Raw genomic sequence first — 16,870 nt, 5'->3', positions numbered from 1 at the left:
GCAGTTTTCAAGATGGCTAAGTAGCAGCTGGAAGCAGGCCATCTTCAAACTCTTCTGGAATTTGTCCTAAGTATTTTCAAATCTTGGATAGGTGAAGGATTCAGAACATGATTATTTGCTGGCATCATGATATAGTTGTGGAGCCATGAAAGTTGCCCTGTTTTAATGCACAGTGTAGTGGCTTAACTTTTTATTTTGCTGAGAGTAATTTGTAAGGATCTATTTTCTGTGTTGTACCATTCCACAGAATCTTGGCTATGCTATTTTCAAACAGAAGAAATGTCCAAGATGCACACATTAAAAAGGTATTTAGTATTTTGCCTGCCATACCCACTTAAATTATACTGACTGTAGGCAGGCGAGCAAATATTTTTGATAGTGGAACCAAGTGTGATGATGTCACTGATTTTGTTTCCAGCTCAGTTAAAATGAAGTTCATGCATACAGGAAGCCTAGTGAATCCAAACAGATGGATGAGATGGCTGGCTATTAAACTGAAGCAGACTGTTTAATTCTGCTTAATCTGTCAACCTAACTGTCAAAATTGTTTTTTCTGAGTTAAATCTTGCTGTTCTGTTGCCTAAGCAATGTGCTCTTCCTTCAAAATCCCCAAACTGCTGGTGCCCTCTCTCACTGTCACAAGCCTCTCTTGTTTTGAAGCTCTTGGAATTGAACATCTTGTCCTGCCTTGGGGAAACCTGCTGCACGTCAACCAGCTATCACAGGTGTGAATAAATCTAATAAAGTCTGAGTGAATGGCATTATTTTAGTTGTCGTTGCCTGTGCTTTCTTAGTTTATGCTGGTTTAATTGTGTCTCTCCTGGATACTGTCCCAAAATCAAAGATGAGTGACTGGAACATTTGTTCTTAATAAAGTATTTATATAACATATGTCTTGGAGACATAAGGAGATGATCAGTGAACTGGGATAGCACTGGGACAGGGTGAGTATGAAAATAACAAAGATAGTTATTCTGGAATGGAAAGGCTTAAAAATTATTTCAAAACTAATAGAACTTGATGTAAATCCTGTGTCCAAAGAGGATTGTGGCGGGGCTGACCACTTTACCAGCTCTCCTATGAAATGTGGCTGAGAGAATGGCAGCTTTATGGATAAAATAACAGGGGTAATTAGAAGTTCCCTTGATTGCAGCTCAAGTAGGTACTCACAGTAATAGGGTGTAATATACACACTGCCTTTTCAGACACTGTAGCTTGTTTTATGTGGATGTGTCTGCTAATTTGTTTTAATTTTGAAACATATTGGAGACTGTAGCTCCATATTCAGATTTTTTTTTTGGTGGGAAGAATCAAAAAATATTCATGCTAATGTTTATAAAAGGGGAACTATTCAGTTGCTCATTAAAATAAAAAAGCGGGGGAGGGTGAGTTAATTTGAATCATTTAAGGATGCAAGTTGATGCCAGAGCTAGCTTCAGCTATTCCATATACTGCAAAGTAGTAACTTGCACTAAAAGGAGCCAAAGCCTGCTCTTGTGGACTTGCATAGGCATTGCTATGGTTATCAGAAACAAGATGGGAAGCTGGCTTGGAAGGTGATATGACTGAATCTTGTGGTTGGTTGTGTGGGGTGGTTTGTGCAGTGGTTTGCATGGTGGCTTTTTTTTTTTTGGTTTTTTTTTTTTTTTTTTTTTTTATAAACTAAATTTTGTAGTTTGAAAAGCCTCTTGCAAAGGAATTTAATTCTGTTTGCTAGTGTGAAGAACTTGCATCTTCGTAAAGCAGACTATTAAAATGTGGCCTGAGTACTTAATGCTCTGTGAAGTTATCTAATGGGCATTATCTGAGCCATGAACTGCCTCATGCACACAGGTTGGAAGGATATTTGTCCTGTGGCTCCCAAGCCGTTTGGTGAGCTCCTGGATTTTCATTCAGTCATGTGAAGACTGTTAAATTTTCTCTAGTGCTTGAACTGGTATTAACTGGAATTTGGTTGCCTGGTTGAATTTTCTGCTACATTAAATTTCTACTGCTCTAGTTTTTGAAGTAGTATCCTGGAGAAATCTTGTCTTGGAAAGTGTTCTTTGTGAGATGGGGTCCTTATTATTTTTCATGCAGTGTGCTACAGTGTTTTTCTACAAAGTAGCACCTTGCAGTTTCCAACCCTTGGATCTCATTCTACCCTTGTTTGTTACAGGTAAAAGGTTTCTGGTCAATCTTTCGTGGATACCTAAAAATTCCTGATGAAGTCCATTTCTAAGGTTTCACTAGATTAACTAAATTTAGAAACACTCCCAAACCTGTGTTATGTACTTATTTTAAATGTATCTGCAGATACATTTATATTCTATATTGTTTGTTAGTAGGAGGTGTTAATTTGCTTGCTCATCAGCTTCATGTGAAACTGGTATTAGTGCCGTGTTCTCTCTTCTGTTGTGTCCCTTTTCCTCACTAATTGCCCTCCTCACCAGGCTTTCCAAGATTTTGAGGTGAATATGTGCATGTGTGGTAGGGAAGAGAACACCTGTCAGGACAGTATGTTAGAGGTACTTCAATCAGTTTACTTACCTTTTAATTTTTGGAGATGAATATAGAAGGGAATATCAAATCTTTACAGCAAGTCTGTAAAGCTGTAGCTTGGTCTTCCATGTTCATATACATATTAATTTATTTATAGGCATGCTGGGTTAAGTCACAGTGAAATGAGTGTTGCAAACCTGCTTCTGAATATGGATTTTTAACTTCATCCATTTCAAAAGTTCTGTTTTTGCTGAGTCTGATAGGTATCTTGTGTGATATGAATATGGGGTTCCTCTAATTCTGCCAGTCACTCAAGGAAGCTTTTTGGTTTTTGCTTCTAGAAAATTCTTCAGTTTAATGACCTTTCTGCTGATAATCAGTAGGGAGTTCACAGGTCACCTGCTTTTCCTGCTGGAAGGCAAGGATTTCTTTTTATTCTAGAGAATTCTTTTCCAGCAGGAAGACTTTTGTTGTCTGAATTTGAGGCTGCTATTTTGGATGTATGGACATGTGGATAATCCAAATTCTAAATTCTGTATTATAATCAAAAACTGGAGGACAGCTAGGACATTTTAAGTTTTCAGTGGCAGTTAAGACTCACACTGTTACCAGCAGTCATGCAGAAACTCTTCCTTTAGTTGCCTAATCACATAGTCATGTTTTTTACTCTGAAGCAAGGCAGTCATGTCATAGGAGCAGAGGTTAAAAAAATTTACTTTTTCACTCATTTCTCATCAGGTATGTATTGTGTTATGCATACTTCATGAGGATTAATGCTTTTTTGGTATCAGTTTCTAGGTTCTTTGTGTCAGAGTTTCTGTCTTGCTTTTCCTTCTGCATAGGAAGAAATGGATGAATTGATTATCAAGTGAGATGAGGTGCAGCAGAATTTATATTCAGCAGTGACTGAATTAATTTTGTAAGTGGATCAACTGCCCCTCTCTGAGCACTCAAGAGCATTAGAGGTGAGAATGTTGCTCTGATCAGGATTGATTTTGAGACACCAAGAACCTGTTGGGGGTGTTTGTTTAATGTGAAACATTTTGGAGACCTGGCAGCAGCAGAGGAAACTTTAGGTTACATTTCCAAGTGAGGCCGTACAGCTGACACCTGTAGTTCCTAACAGAATTTTTGATCCTGGTCTCCTAGATGTTTTGTTTCCAGAGGGGAATAATTATCTAGGTCCTGAATTTGAGCATTAGCTTTTCTTTTATGGTACTGTGCTTGGTGACTGCCAAGACTTCACAAAGCCCAGAATATCTAGAAGTCGATTGTTAATGACAGAAACTACAGTTCAAAAGTCAATGCAGTTACTTTGTAAATTGTGGTAGTGTGTTGGTTGGTTGGATTATATGCTTCCCTATCAGGAGTCTTTTCCTCCCAGCCAACCCAAGAACAGAAAGTAAGGGTATAGATGGGGAAATAGGCTCCATAGTGGCAGTAAGAACTTTTGCAGAGGACTTTACCAGTAAAAATTTTACTGGCCTTTTCTATTAGAAATAATACATTTTCTTCCTTTTTTACTTCAAAAATATTACCTCCCTTAATTTTGACTGGGCAAGTGTGTGTGGAGAGGGAAAATTTTGTCAGTAGTTGGGCAGATTTTCTGTATAAATTCCAGAGATTTATTCATCCACACATCTATGAGATTGCATTGTTATGAATAATCACCAAGATTACAATCTGCACATAAGTTTGTGTGAGGTTGGAGCAGCAGTAAGGAATTGAAGCATCGAAATTTTCATGGAATTACTCAATTTACAATGGATTCATTTTTCAGTGCCATTAAAAATGTTTGATACACTTTTTTTTTAATGGTCTTATATACAGATTGGTATTTAATTGGAAAAGATACTAGATAGGTAGCACTCTGTGGCTCTTTATTGCTGGAGGCTCTGTGAGCATCCTGATCCCCCAGATGGAGAAAAGTTTGGTGTGTTGCTTGTACATTTTTTTTTCTGTTTTATAGTTGGTTTGGATATTTTTGTCTGTGTGCATGCTTAAAGGTTATGCTGTGCAAATCCACTAGGTGGTAGGCATCAAGCATCTTCAAGCAGTGCAATTTTAACAGTGTTTTGGAAATACTTGAAGGGGTGCTGAAATACTGCTAGTAAGTGTGTTGATTGAATTTTGAGCTTTAGCTTAACAGTATTGATGGTCCTCTGTTTTGACAGGAGCTGGAACCTGCTTCTGCATCCACATGCTGGTGCAATTGCTAGTGTTTTAGAGAACTGTGTTTATAGTACAAAAAATAAGATGTAACTGACAGGATTCTTTTCTTGAGGACAGCCTGATGGAATACATGCAGATACTCTTCTGGTGTGACTAGTGCTATTATTTTTGTAAGCAGAGTGTGATATTGGATATGAAACTGTTACTGATCACTTTTCTCTGCTCTATTACCTGCTTTGGGCTGCTGTAAAATGGGCTGGTTTTTTTCTCTCTTTCAGAGTGTTCTACTTAGACCTGGCTTCACCTTGCCCTGCCATTTTCTACCTATGTGTATCCTGGTGCGCTGAATCTCAGCTATTAAGAAAATGCAAGGAAATTCTGTTGTGGACTTGAATGATTTTATATAGTCTCCATAAATATAGCACAAACCTCTTCCTGGTACTCACTTATAGGGAAGCATATTTGTACAAAGCTCATGCCACTTGGCTCAGTTTGAAAGTGCTGTTCAAACAGCTGATTGTATGGAATAAATGCTGCTTATTGTAGCAGCTCTTGTTATGAAAATAGGTTTATAATTTTTATAAAATACTGTTTGTTCAAGGGGGTTTTTCTTTGTGGTTTTTTTTTTGTTGTTGTTTTGTTTTTTGTTTTGTTGGCCACTGTATTCAGTAATTATAATGTGAGGAAATTATTATTCTTTTGGCCCCAATCTGAACTTTTGCTGTGGTGTGTCTGTAGTGCCAGGTCAGGTTGTGCCATCATCATGCATAGTTCTACAAAACTGGTTAAGCTCACTTCCTCACCTCCACAATTCCTGCAGCCCTCAGAAAGGGGAGACCACTGCTGCTCCGGCCTCTGGTGGTGGTGTCAGTTGTTTTACTTGGTGTTCTACTTGGTTGCTATTACCTCTGCATTTCAAGGGTCAAAAAGCTTTATATTCAGAAACACTCCTTGGCTGCTCACCTTGTTTCTTAGTACAAATTCACTTTGTTTTCTGAATTTGTTTTCTGGTATTTTTTTTGGAGGTTGAGCAGTTCTCTGAGGAGCATTATAAATTGAACCCCATTTAGCTCTTTATCCTGATGAGCATGACAAAGTCCATTGGGGAGAAGTAACAAGAATACAAATAACTTCTTATGAGCTGTTAAATTTTTTGTGGTGTATTTTTCTTCCACGATTTCAGTTTAAAAATTTGAGTAAATGATCTCTTTGTGAGATTCTTTTCTGCATTGCATTTTCTAGTAGACATACTGGCACTTGATCTCATAGGATAGTGGAATGTAAAATAAAGTAAAATATACTTCACTGGATATAGAAAGAGATTTTTGTAGTAAAAGAAAGGTTACACTAGCAGGTAGTGCTAACTTATTCTGTGTAAATGAATCTTGATTTTAGTAGGTCACATGTGGTCACAGAATTCATCAGGTACACAAACCTGTTTGTGTTTGATTCACTTGACACACAGGAGCTGACAGCTTCTCTGGACATGATGTATTGTCAAGATTCTGAAGCAGATGACTCAGGAGGTATTTCAACAGTTCTTTGAGTGGAAGAGTGTTAGAACGAAGAAATTAATTTGTGTCAGAAATGATATGGACACAACTCTGCAAATTCTTGCTGACTGGTTCAGTGACATCTAAAAGGTATGACGAACAATCAATCTTTCCTGTTGGTGAAAATGATGAAAAGTGACACTGTCTTTCCAAGCTTGCGAGGCATAGGCATTAGCAGGGACAACTGTTTGTGGCAGGGAGATTGTGCACATGAGCAATGGCTCTAAATCTCAGTGTCCCAATACAAAGTGAAAGGTAATGCATTGAGGAATAGAATGTTAATTTTCCTTTATTCTTGGTGCAGTGAGCCGGAGTTTATACAAAAGATGTCCTCTCAAAAGGAAACAGACATGTCAGTGCTTTTATGCACGTATAACTTTGGGTGTACTCTTCCACCTTGGTTGTGTGACTGAAATGCTTTCATTGGTTCTTTAAAATGGCATTTGGATAGAAAGATTTCAGATTTTAAAAGGTTCTGTTTCTGAAGGTGGTGATGAAGGATTACGTAAAGAGCAGCCTGGATGACTGGATGTGAGGTAGATACAGGCTGCAGACAAGCATATAATAGATTTTCTTTCTCATTGAAATACTGAGTGTGGAGAATTTATACAAATAAAGTGCACACCATTCTGCAATAGCATTCTATTGCTCTGTCTCAGTCTGAATTGTATGAGGTTTGGGGCTAAGAAATTGGGTGCAGGTTACTTGTTGTAAATCTGATGGTGCAAATGGATTACTATTCATTGAGTTGTACTTGTAAAGGAAGCACAAAGTAGGCGGGTAACTTTGAGACTTTCCTATCCCTGTGCTTAATATCTATGTTTTTAATTAGTTTAGGACTCAATTTTCCTGGAAAGGTGGTCAGCTGCTCCTTCTCCATTCCTGCAGGCCCAGCTTCCTCAATCTCTTGTCACTATTGCAAGTAAATATTCTGTGTCATCACACCCTCCCTGCGTGTGTGAGTTGTACATAATCACAAGGGTCGTGCCCTCTCACAGGGATTACATTTTCTGCTCTTGCATTTCATTGTATCCAGAGCATTTACTGTAGCCAGATGCAGCAGTTTAGACTTGGTGCATGTCATGTAGAGTACAATGTTAATGAATATAATTACTCACAGATGTTTATAATCATGTTGGTTATTAGAGGGGGCAAACAAACATACAGGTGGGTTTCTGTGATTGCAATTGGGAGTGATATTCTGCATGCAGAAGCATGGCTGAAGTTTGTTAGTATAGTAACAATTTTAGTTTACCTATTTCAAATCTGAACTTTTCTTCAAAAGCTTCATAGGTACAGGAAATGTACAGAAATTTGGTATGGACTGGTACAGCACTACTTGGTAGATCAAGAAAGAAATTTTCGTTTATCCTTCTTCGTCACTTCAACTTTTGCTATGTAATTTTTCTGTTGCAATTTAACTTCTACCCCTTTTAAAAAAGGGTGAGCAGTTGTGTAGAGGAAATGCTTCTTTGAAATGTTTCCCTTTATTTTAAATACATACTCTTCTCCCTCTCTTTCTGAATCCAAATTCATCTACATGTAGCATCTCTGAGTATCTGTAAAACAGGGAATGTATAGATTTGGGTCTGTGACAGACAAGGAAAATTTCAAAGCCTGTATGACTCCTTTTCAGTACACATCTCCAGGCTTTTGGAAGCAAAATTGTTTAAACTCACTGTTCAAGTTTGGTTGTTTGTTGGTTTGTTTTTTAGTTCCTTTAAGCCTAAGACAACAAAACATTTTCACAGTATTTAGTGGAATACATAGGTTTGATAGGTAAATGAACAAGGTGGGGTTTGCAGGTTTCTCTTATGACTTCATATCTTGCCTGTTAAACACAGGACCATATTTGTTTTAGTTCTGGTTACCAGTGTAATATCTCTTCTTCTACAGATACAAGTAACAAAACTTTACTAAAACAATACCCAGTGTAATTATAAGCTGGTCTTACTGATTTTTTTTCTGTCCCTTTCTGCATTTTATATCTTGAAGTTATTTCTGACTTTTATGAAAGTACTTATGGTTTCCTGGTGAAATCTTTAACCTCATGCCACACTTGATAAACTGTGAAATAGATCCCAGGATATGTCTTCATCTCAGGCAACACTATATAGGAATGGAAATCTTGTGTACTGCTGTGTGGGCAGCACACACTGATTTTTGACTTGAAATTCAATAGGAGAGGAATTCTGATTCTTCTACTGTTTCATGTCTTGATAAAAAGAAAAATAAGATTAGGAAAATAAAACCCAATCTAGGAAATAATTAATTTTATTTTTGCCTGGTGAATCTCAAAGCTGTTAGTTCTAGAAATTGTTATATTACTCAAGTGTGAGGTGAGATCTGACACGAATCCTGATTATAACTCCAGTAGGTCTAGCGCTGTGCATTTCTTGCTTGTTTCTGCTGTCTGATTGCTAACATCTTATTTACAATTGCAAGGCTGATTGCTAGGGTAGGTTTGGGGTTTTTATCCTTTCTGCTCTTTGAAGTGTTGTAATCTGATTCCATAGGCATCTTCAGATTCAGAGGAAGTGGTTCAAAGTGGAGATGACATTCTTGAGTTGGCTTAACTAAGAAATATTGGGAAAACTGGTTCTTCCCTCTCTTTGTGCTGAGAAGCTTTCTTTGAGCTTTACCAAGTTTTTGTGCGTGTGCTTAAAATACAGGTGAAAATTCTGTTTGAAATAATGGGATTGCCTCTCTCTCTGGGTCCATTTGTATGCATAAATTTACTTTTCCCAGGCTTTAAAGATTAAGAGTTTTTCATCACTTTCATTTTGCATGGGACAAGCACTCTTGCCTTACCAGTACTCTTTTTCTGTGCTGCTGTTAGCCTTTTTCTCAGTTATTTACATTGTTCAGTACGCATTTCCTCCATTCTCTTTTGTTCCTTCTGAGGTGCTTGCATTGTCTCTGCAATGAGAATCCCTGCTGTGCCAGAGAATGGCCATTTCAGTAAATATTGCATCTGTCTTTTGATGTAGCATCACTGACAAAAAACCAGGAGTTTAGCTTGTGACTGCTCTCGGTGATAGAACCAGTGACTCTCACTGCTTGTGTGCTTTAATATTCCATATCTATTTAACTGTGCTAGCCTTAAAAAAACCTCTTTAGTAGCACGTGGAATATGAAATTGGACTTCTGCATAAAGTACCAGGCAGTTTTATTCTGTTGAAACTCTTGGATGAAGACTTGCTAATTTCCCTTTCTGAATCTCTATAAAAAGAAAGAGGAAAATCTGATAAAATATTTTTTCATTAACAATGGAATTTCTCAGTCAAGGTTTCACATCTTAAAGGTTAATGTGTGTAAATGAATAATGACTCTCAATCTTTTTTTTCTCTCTCTCTAACTCAGTCCAGGAGCATGAAGAAGCATAGAAGGGAGTAGTTATGAGTCCTTACAATAAACCTATATATAAAGCTCACCATGAGCAAAGTATAATCACTGTCATACAGAATAGATACTTGGCCAGTGTTGAGGTGAGCTTCTGCCTTATTTATTTCTAACCCTTTCTGATACAATTTTTTTGGTAAATGTCTCCTTTTCTTTTTGGAAGAGAATTCTAGGAGTATATTGGTGATGAGAGGTTGATTGAGTTAAAGTTTCAGAATCCCAGTGGTACATTGACTTAGTCAGTGCTTCATTTCACACATTTAAATATGAAGATATTTTCTCTAAAAAACAAGGCATCGAAAGCTGGAATCTCTAGATTTGTGACAAATCTGTAGTATGTAGCTTAAGGGGATTGAGCTTTAAGGAGAATGTTGGTTTTTCAGAACATTGTTAATCCAATTAAAATGAAACACAGTTAACCCCCTCTTCTGTGGGGAAGGACCGAGAAAAGCTGAATTCAGACAGGCTCCAGGCTGTTTCTTTAAATCACTTGAGTAAAACATTAAAATAGAAAGATTTAACAATTTCTGATTTTTTCTTTTCCTCCTTGTTCAAAAAACCAGGCAGAGGAGTTGTTGAATAGAAGACATGTTATTCATTACTTACTATCTTTTAAGAAAACTATGAAAAGCTTAAAGACCTGGTTAAAGTGGAAGCCATTTGAAAAGAACAAATTTTATAGTGTTGAATTGTTGTCTGTTATTGTTCAGATGGGTTAAGAAACTTTGTCTGTTCCAGGTAAGAGGTAACTATGTAGAACAGTTTGTGTTTTCTGAATTCAATTTTGCCTTTAAATGTGGAAGCTTTACAGGCCCTGAGACCAAACTTGAATGGTTTAAAAACCAAAAACCTCCATTAACCAACTGTCTCAGTTTGAGAGGGAGGTGAATTTTTCAGGGAGTTGTGGGCAAACCAATCAATGGTCAAGTTTGAATACTGGCACTTTCAGTGGCCACTGAGGTGTTAGGCACGCCTCCGAGGACACAAGGGGTTAAAAGCAGGGACTCCCAGAGGGTCTGCCTTTTTTTGGGTTCCGGCTTCAGCAGGGCAACACCTCCCCTGCCCAGCTTTCAAGGCTGCGTGAGGGAGGGGAACCATGTGGCTGAGCTAGAAGAGAACCATGCAGCCGAGCTGAGGTGAGCTGGAGCCCCAGGGGGAAGAGAGTGAACAGGCTTTGAGCTGAGCTGGCCCCATCCAGGATGGAGGGGTGGAAAACTGTGGAAGTGCCTTTCCTGCCTTCCCCCCCTCTACCTGCCCCCGGAGAAGGTGCCCAGCCGCAGGGGAGTTGCCAAGCCTGGGAGTGCCTGAGCCTGCAGCCCTGCCGGGAGCCAGAAACTGTTAACTCTTTCTGAGGCAGAAAGAAACTTTTTTCCAGACATTGATTCTCATGACTAGTAGCTTCAGAAGAGAGAGAAAAACAGCCTGGGACCGAGAAGATAAAGTCAGAAGATGAAAAGAATCCTGGATAGGCAAAGAATGAGAAGAGTGGCTTTTTAGGCTGAACTTTTTCTTGCATAATGTTAGCCATAGACTGAACTTGAGACTCTTTTGAACATAAACTGCATTTTAAGGTAGATGTGGCCAGCTCGACTTGCTGCAGTGGAGTGAACAGAGAAGAGAGGAAGAGGGTGTGGTGGTGCCCTCTGCCCTCAGAGAAGAAACCCTTGGCCCCAGGGGAAAAATGGGGAGAGCTCAGCATGCAAGCATCCTTAAAAATAGCCCTATATGCAGCTTTAGCCCATAGACAGTGGTGAGAGCACTAGACACGGAGAAGAGAGTGTCACCATGGCAGCCAGGTAGCAGCCACGAGTGACACAAACACATATAAAGGGTAGACCTGTGTTTTCTGAAGAGCAATCTGTGGTGCGAGAGACTCCTCTCTCCCTTACTGAATTGAAGATTAGGGTTTTTTTGAGTGGTGATTGTTTGATTTAAACCCCAAGGTTTTGGTCTATAGAGGGTAATGTGTAGGGGGTGGAAATTGGGAGAGGAGAAGAAATGTTCTAGGAAGTTTTCATTTCATTTCTGGTGTTTTGTGTGTGTGTGTGTTTAGAGTTTTCCTTTCTATTTCTGTTCCTATGTAATGTAATAAAGTTTTTGTCTTCTGTTTTCAAGTTTTGAGCCTGCTCTGCTCTGTTCCTGATCACATCCCACAGTAGTTGCTAAGAAAAACATATACTCATGAGTGCATTAACATCTGGCCAGTCCAAACCCATGACACCAACCATCAAGGAAAAAAAGTACATAGACTTTTCTGTTTCAGTGTCCCAGCCATGACATGTGCTTTTAACTAATTCTCTCTGGTGATAGGTGCTGCTCACAGCATGAGCAGTTTTGGCCAGCTCTTTCTACTGTGCTGGTTACTTATAACTCTGTTGATAATGTATATATCTTCTCCTTGGTGACAGAAGTCAACATCTGTTCCACTTTTCAGGGCTCCCTACTGAAGGAGTAACTCCGTCTTCATCCTTCCCAACACCCGACTATTCCTCTGATAGCTTTGAAGCAGGTAAATACTACTCCAGCTTTGCTGCTGTTGGTTTGATTGTACATTAATTATTCTAATGATGATGCTTAAGGAAAAAAAGGACCTGCATGTTTGCCTTTGAGCGTTGTAAAGGGGGCAGTAAGCTCCCAAGAGGGATTTAAAATGAGATGCACTGAGGAAACCTATTGGGAAAAGGATTCTTGAGTAATGAGGTGACATGAAGAAATGCCTGCTTACGGGAGAAAAAAGTAAATGGGTTATGGACCTGGTATTGCTGGTAGATTAATGATGTTGTTGTTGCTTTTATATGTGACCAGCTAATTAAAATAAATAAAAAAAAGCTCTTTGTCTTAGGAAACAAGTGGGCAAAGGGCTAGAACGTTTGGCTTGTCACATAAATAAAGGGAACACCTTTCTCAGTGATGAGGTTTTCAGAGATTGTCTTGGGTTTCCAGGAAGGAGACTGAGTAAAATATGCATTTGAGAATACATTCAACTCCAGAATTTTTATATGGAAGCTGTTTTTAAATCCTGGTGCAGTAGATTACTGTTGCTTGGCAAAATAGCAGAACGAGAATTATACATAAACTTTGTTAATCCCAACGCAGTCCAATGATTACAGTGATTTTGAAATGACATAAACAAACTTCTCTTTTACGTACCATAAAAATCAATTCCAGCTGTCATAGGCAGGGAAGTGTGCTACTTGTTGACAGCTGAGTTTTCTGAAAGGTCATTCTAGGTACAGATGATGTAATTGTGGAAAGTACAAGGGCTGAGGAAGACTCACAAGTACGGGCTGTGCTGAAATGAGCAGCTCATGTGACAGAGCAGGAAAGTTTCACCCATGGTTCACAGCCTGGATCAGGTTTGTGCCTCCTCTGTAAGGGTGTCAGGACTGCTCAGTGCTCCTGCTTTCTGTGAGGTCACAAAAGGATGGAGCTGGCAACTGATGTGTTACCAAGGGCTCCTGCCAGTCTGCAAACTTGTCTCCTCCTGTCTGGCCAGAGCTGGTGCTGGCTGCCATCATGAAAGGGGGTAGAAACTCGGGGTCTGGCTTTTATTTTGACAGTAGACAGTCCCAAAATATGTTGTAAACCAGGCAGGGGGAGGCAACTAGCAATAGGTAAAAAAGCAGGAAGGTAGAGAAGAAAAAAGAGAAAACCTGGCAGAACTAAATTCTTCTAAATAGTGCTGAATGTCTTTTTGTATTTGTACCTTTTTTTTAATTTGAGCAATTTTGCAGTTTGTATTTTTTGCTGCCTTTTGAGCTTTAGTAGTTTCTCAGTGCGTGGTATGCCAGGAAGGACAAAGCAGCCTGCTTTCCTGCATTAGGTAGTGTGTTGGACAGCATCTCCTTCACCTGCTTGTTGTCTTCTGGCACTGTATTGATGCCTCCCCAACTCGGTGAAGTTCCCAAATTTGAAAAGCCACCAGCTGCCCAGCAGGTGCTCATGTTCCCATGTGGTGATTTTGTATGAGCAGTTCCTACATTTGAACTGGTTTGCTGAGTACCAGCTGTAGCTCCAGGTGGGTCTTTGTGGGAAGTACTGGCAGTTCCATCATCTCTACAGTGGTGGCTTCAGTAAAGCCTCCTGGGCTGCTGCATTTTAAGAAGAATTCCTAGCAGAGATGGGAGCTGCAAGTTGATGGGTAACCACCATCAGTTACTTGTGCCGAGAAGATGAAGCTGATTCATATAAAATTCACTCTTCATTGTGTTTTATTCTCCACTTAGAGAGCAGTTGCTTAAAATTAAGTAATTTTTCTAGTTGGATGTATGAGTGATGAAATAGATTAACTAAAGTGTAGCTTGATATCATAGATGTTTCTAAATTATTAACATGGTAGGATTCAGTTAGAACACCTTTGCTACCATTATTCAGATCTGGCTCTGTTCTAGAGCATTTTTCACACAGGAGTGAGGACAAAAGAAAATGCAAAAAAAACCCCCCAAAACAAAAATAACAAAACCCCAAACCAACAAATAAAAAAACCCCCAAACCACCCAAACCAAAAGGAATAAAGACAGTTTTACAAATGACTGGCTCTTTGTGAAGAGAAAATCTCGGGTGCAGCAAGATAGGCATTCAGGAACCTCATCCAAGCTTGCCAAGTGAATTTCAGATTGCTCCACATATTCAGCTGAGACTTGGTGTTGCATTGATCATTTGATGGAAAATTCTTAATATTTTGTTCAGCAGTTGCCTGTTTCAGATGTTTGGCATCTGAAATTGTGTTCTCCCTCATTTCATAGCAGTGTCACTTCAAAAAATGGAAACTGATTTTTTTTTGAGTTCTCTGCTGATCTGTGTCCCAAGAACCCAACACTGATTAAACATGTTTCCTCTTGCTATGTAATCTCTCAGGGTAGAGGCATTTTCAGCTTAACCTGCAGGCAGTGTCTGAAAAATGCTGTACTCAACCATGCTTCTAGGCAATAGTGAAGACTGGAGGGATTTTACTTGGTTTATGAGTACGAAGTTCACATTTGTCAGAGTGCACTTACCTCTCAGCATTTCTTTAACATACAGCTTGGGCAGGGACTTTCAGTCATATTTTTAAAAGTCTATTTCTTTTGACCTCTTAGAGTTTCTTCTGACATTATTTTTTCCCTTCTTGTTTCTGTGTAAGGGAAACCTGAGCCCCTTGCCTGTTTTACCCTACTGTAAAATTAGAAAAGATCTTTCCTTGCCATTTTTTCATCTCAATCCATTTTCATTTGGAACCTAGTGAATCTCCTTGACTGATGCTTGGTTTTGGTAAACTAAAGGGGAAAACCCACCAGTGTCATACATTATATGTCTTTTCATTTACAGCTTTGCATTCAAACCCAGGAATTTGGCATAAAAAGAAGATGGAACACATAAGGTAGATATTGTCATGGTATGTCAATTGTCAAATGAGGAAGGTAGGGCTGTTCTTGTATAGGTTGGATTTTAAAGTGAAATACTTCATTTGAAGTGCTGGGCTGAAAAGATGTTCTTAATTGACTATTTGCATAATTCTGGATAGCCTGCGCAAATAACATTTGAGGAGGTAGAAAGCCCCAGAGTTTTCTTAATATTTAACTCAGATCTCAGAAGGAGTGACTAATAACTGAATGATACTGTGTTATAGACTTGGAGAATAAATCATGGAGATTCAGCCTCAAAGGAGGTGTTTGTATTAGAAACCTACTTTTTTTCTGAAGTCAGGAAGTTGACTTTTAAAATCTGTCTTGCTACACAATGACTGTACAGTGTTTGAGCATTATTAAAGAAGCCAAATTAAATTTTAATCATGTAAATGCAGTTTTAAAAGTGTACTGTGCCCTTTAGTCTTTGTTTTGTGTTTCTTTTTTGTGCAGCAAGTTTTCCTATGCCTCTGAAACAAATCTCCAGATAGAAGTGAACCCTGCATGATACACGTTGTTGTTGTTTTCATTCTTTCTACTCTCAACTCTTATTCTCTGCCTGCCTTATGACAGCAGCTGGTATCTCCTTAAAATATATTTGCAGACCCTTTTTTGAAGCCTATCCTTGCCCAGGGTTTCAGTGACTCTTTGAGAGTAAGAAGTAGCTTCATGTTTCACAATTTGGCTCTCCAACTTTGAAGTCAATCTTCACTAACTTATCTTTCTCTTGGATGCTAATCATCAGCACAGAACTCTATAGCCTCATATCTGTCCATACTTTACCAGAGTGCTTGTCTTTCCTTGGACGCATTTTCTTGTGTAACTATTTTCTATATTCTTTCAGTCTTCTGGCCAGGAGTTGAGATCAAAAAATAAATCCCTCTTTCTTAGTTATACTTGTGTATTAATGATTTTCCAGCTTTACAGAGATGACTGTTTAAGCATGGAGCTAAATTACAATTGTGTTCATTATGAGCTTATTGTATCCTGTTGGTTGTGTTTAGGTTGAGGAAATGTCATGATCTAGTACCAGGCCAACACAGCTGTGGTGGCTTCAGTGTCCTGGCAGGGTAGCTTATGTATCACTGCATATCCCTTATACAGTACAGTAAATAATCCTGTTTTATTAAATGATTTTTCTGCAGTATGTCTTTTAATAACTTCACTTTGACCATTTTCTACAGTGGTGAAAGCATTACTGATAATGCACAGGACTGTCTAACAAATCCTTCTGCAGATTTATTTCCAGTGGGACACTACCATGGAAAACAGAAGAATAAAACATGCAGCATTTGAGCAGGGGGGTTATCCTGTAAATAGTTTATCTTCTTGCTCATTATAGTTGATGGATTTTTTTTATTAAAAATTAAGTGAATATCATGAAACAGGCAATACTATAGGAAAGAAGACTCTGCTTCATGGCTGAACATTAAAGCCAGCTTGGGGGCTTTAAATGTATTTCACAAAACTTGTACAGAACCATTTGTCCAGAGCAGCATTCAAGATTGGTCATAATAATCCTTAGGTACTAAAACCCCCCTCACTTTCTCTTGTGAGTAAAGGAGACTTGCTTCAAGGATGTAGAAAAGAATACTTAAAACTAGTTGCTCCACTTTTGCTTTCCATAAAATTTCTGCTGTGGTAATGTTCTGTAAATAAGGTCTGAAGTACTCAAATCAAAATTTTAATGGCCAGTTTCAGGGTATTATACTTCTGTGTTCTTCTGTCACAGCTACCCTCTGAAGTGCAGAGTTGCTTTTATCTCATGAACCATTAATGAATTTAGCTGGTATTGTTCTTAACAGGGATTAATAGGTTTTACAGCTATAATATGAGAAAATTCTTTGACTTTTTTTTACCTGATGAAAAGAAGCATTT

This window comes from Prinia subflava, chromosome 1 (genome assembly GCF_021018805.1).
Source record: "Prinia subflava isolate CZ2003 ecotype Zambia chromosome 1, Cam_Psub_1.2, whole genome shotgun sequence".
NCBI lineage: Eukaryota > Metazoa > Chordata > Aves > Passeriformes > Cisticolidae > Prinia > Prinia subflava.
Note: the sequence above shows the minus strand (reverse complement) of the source record.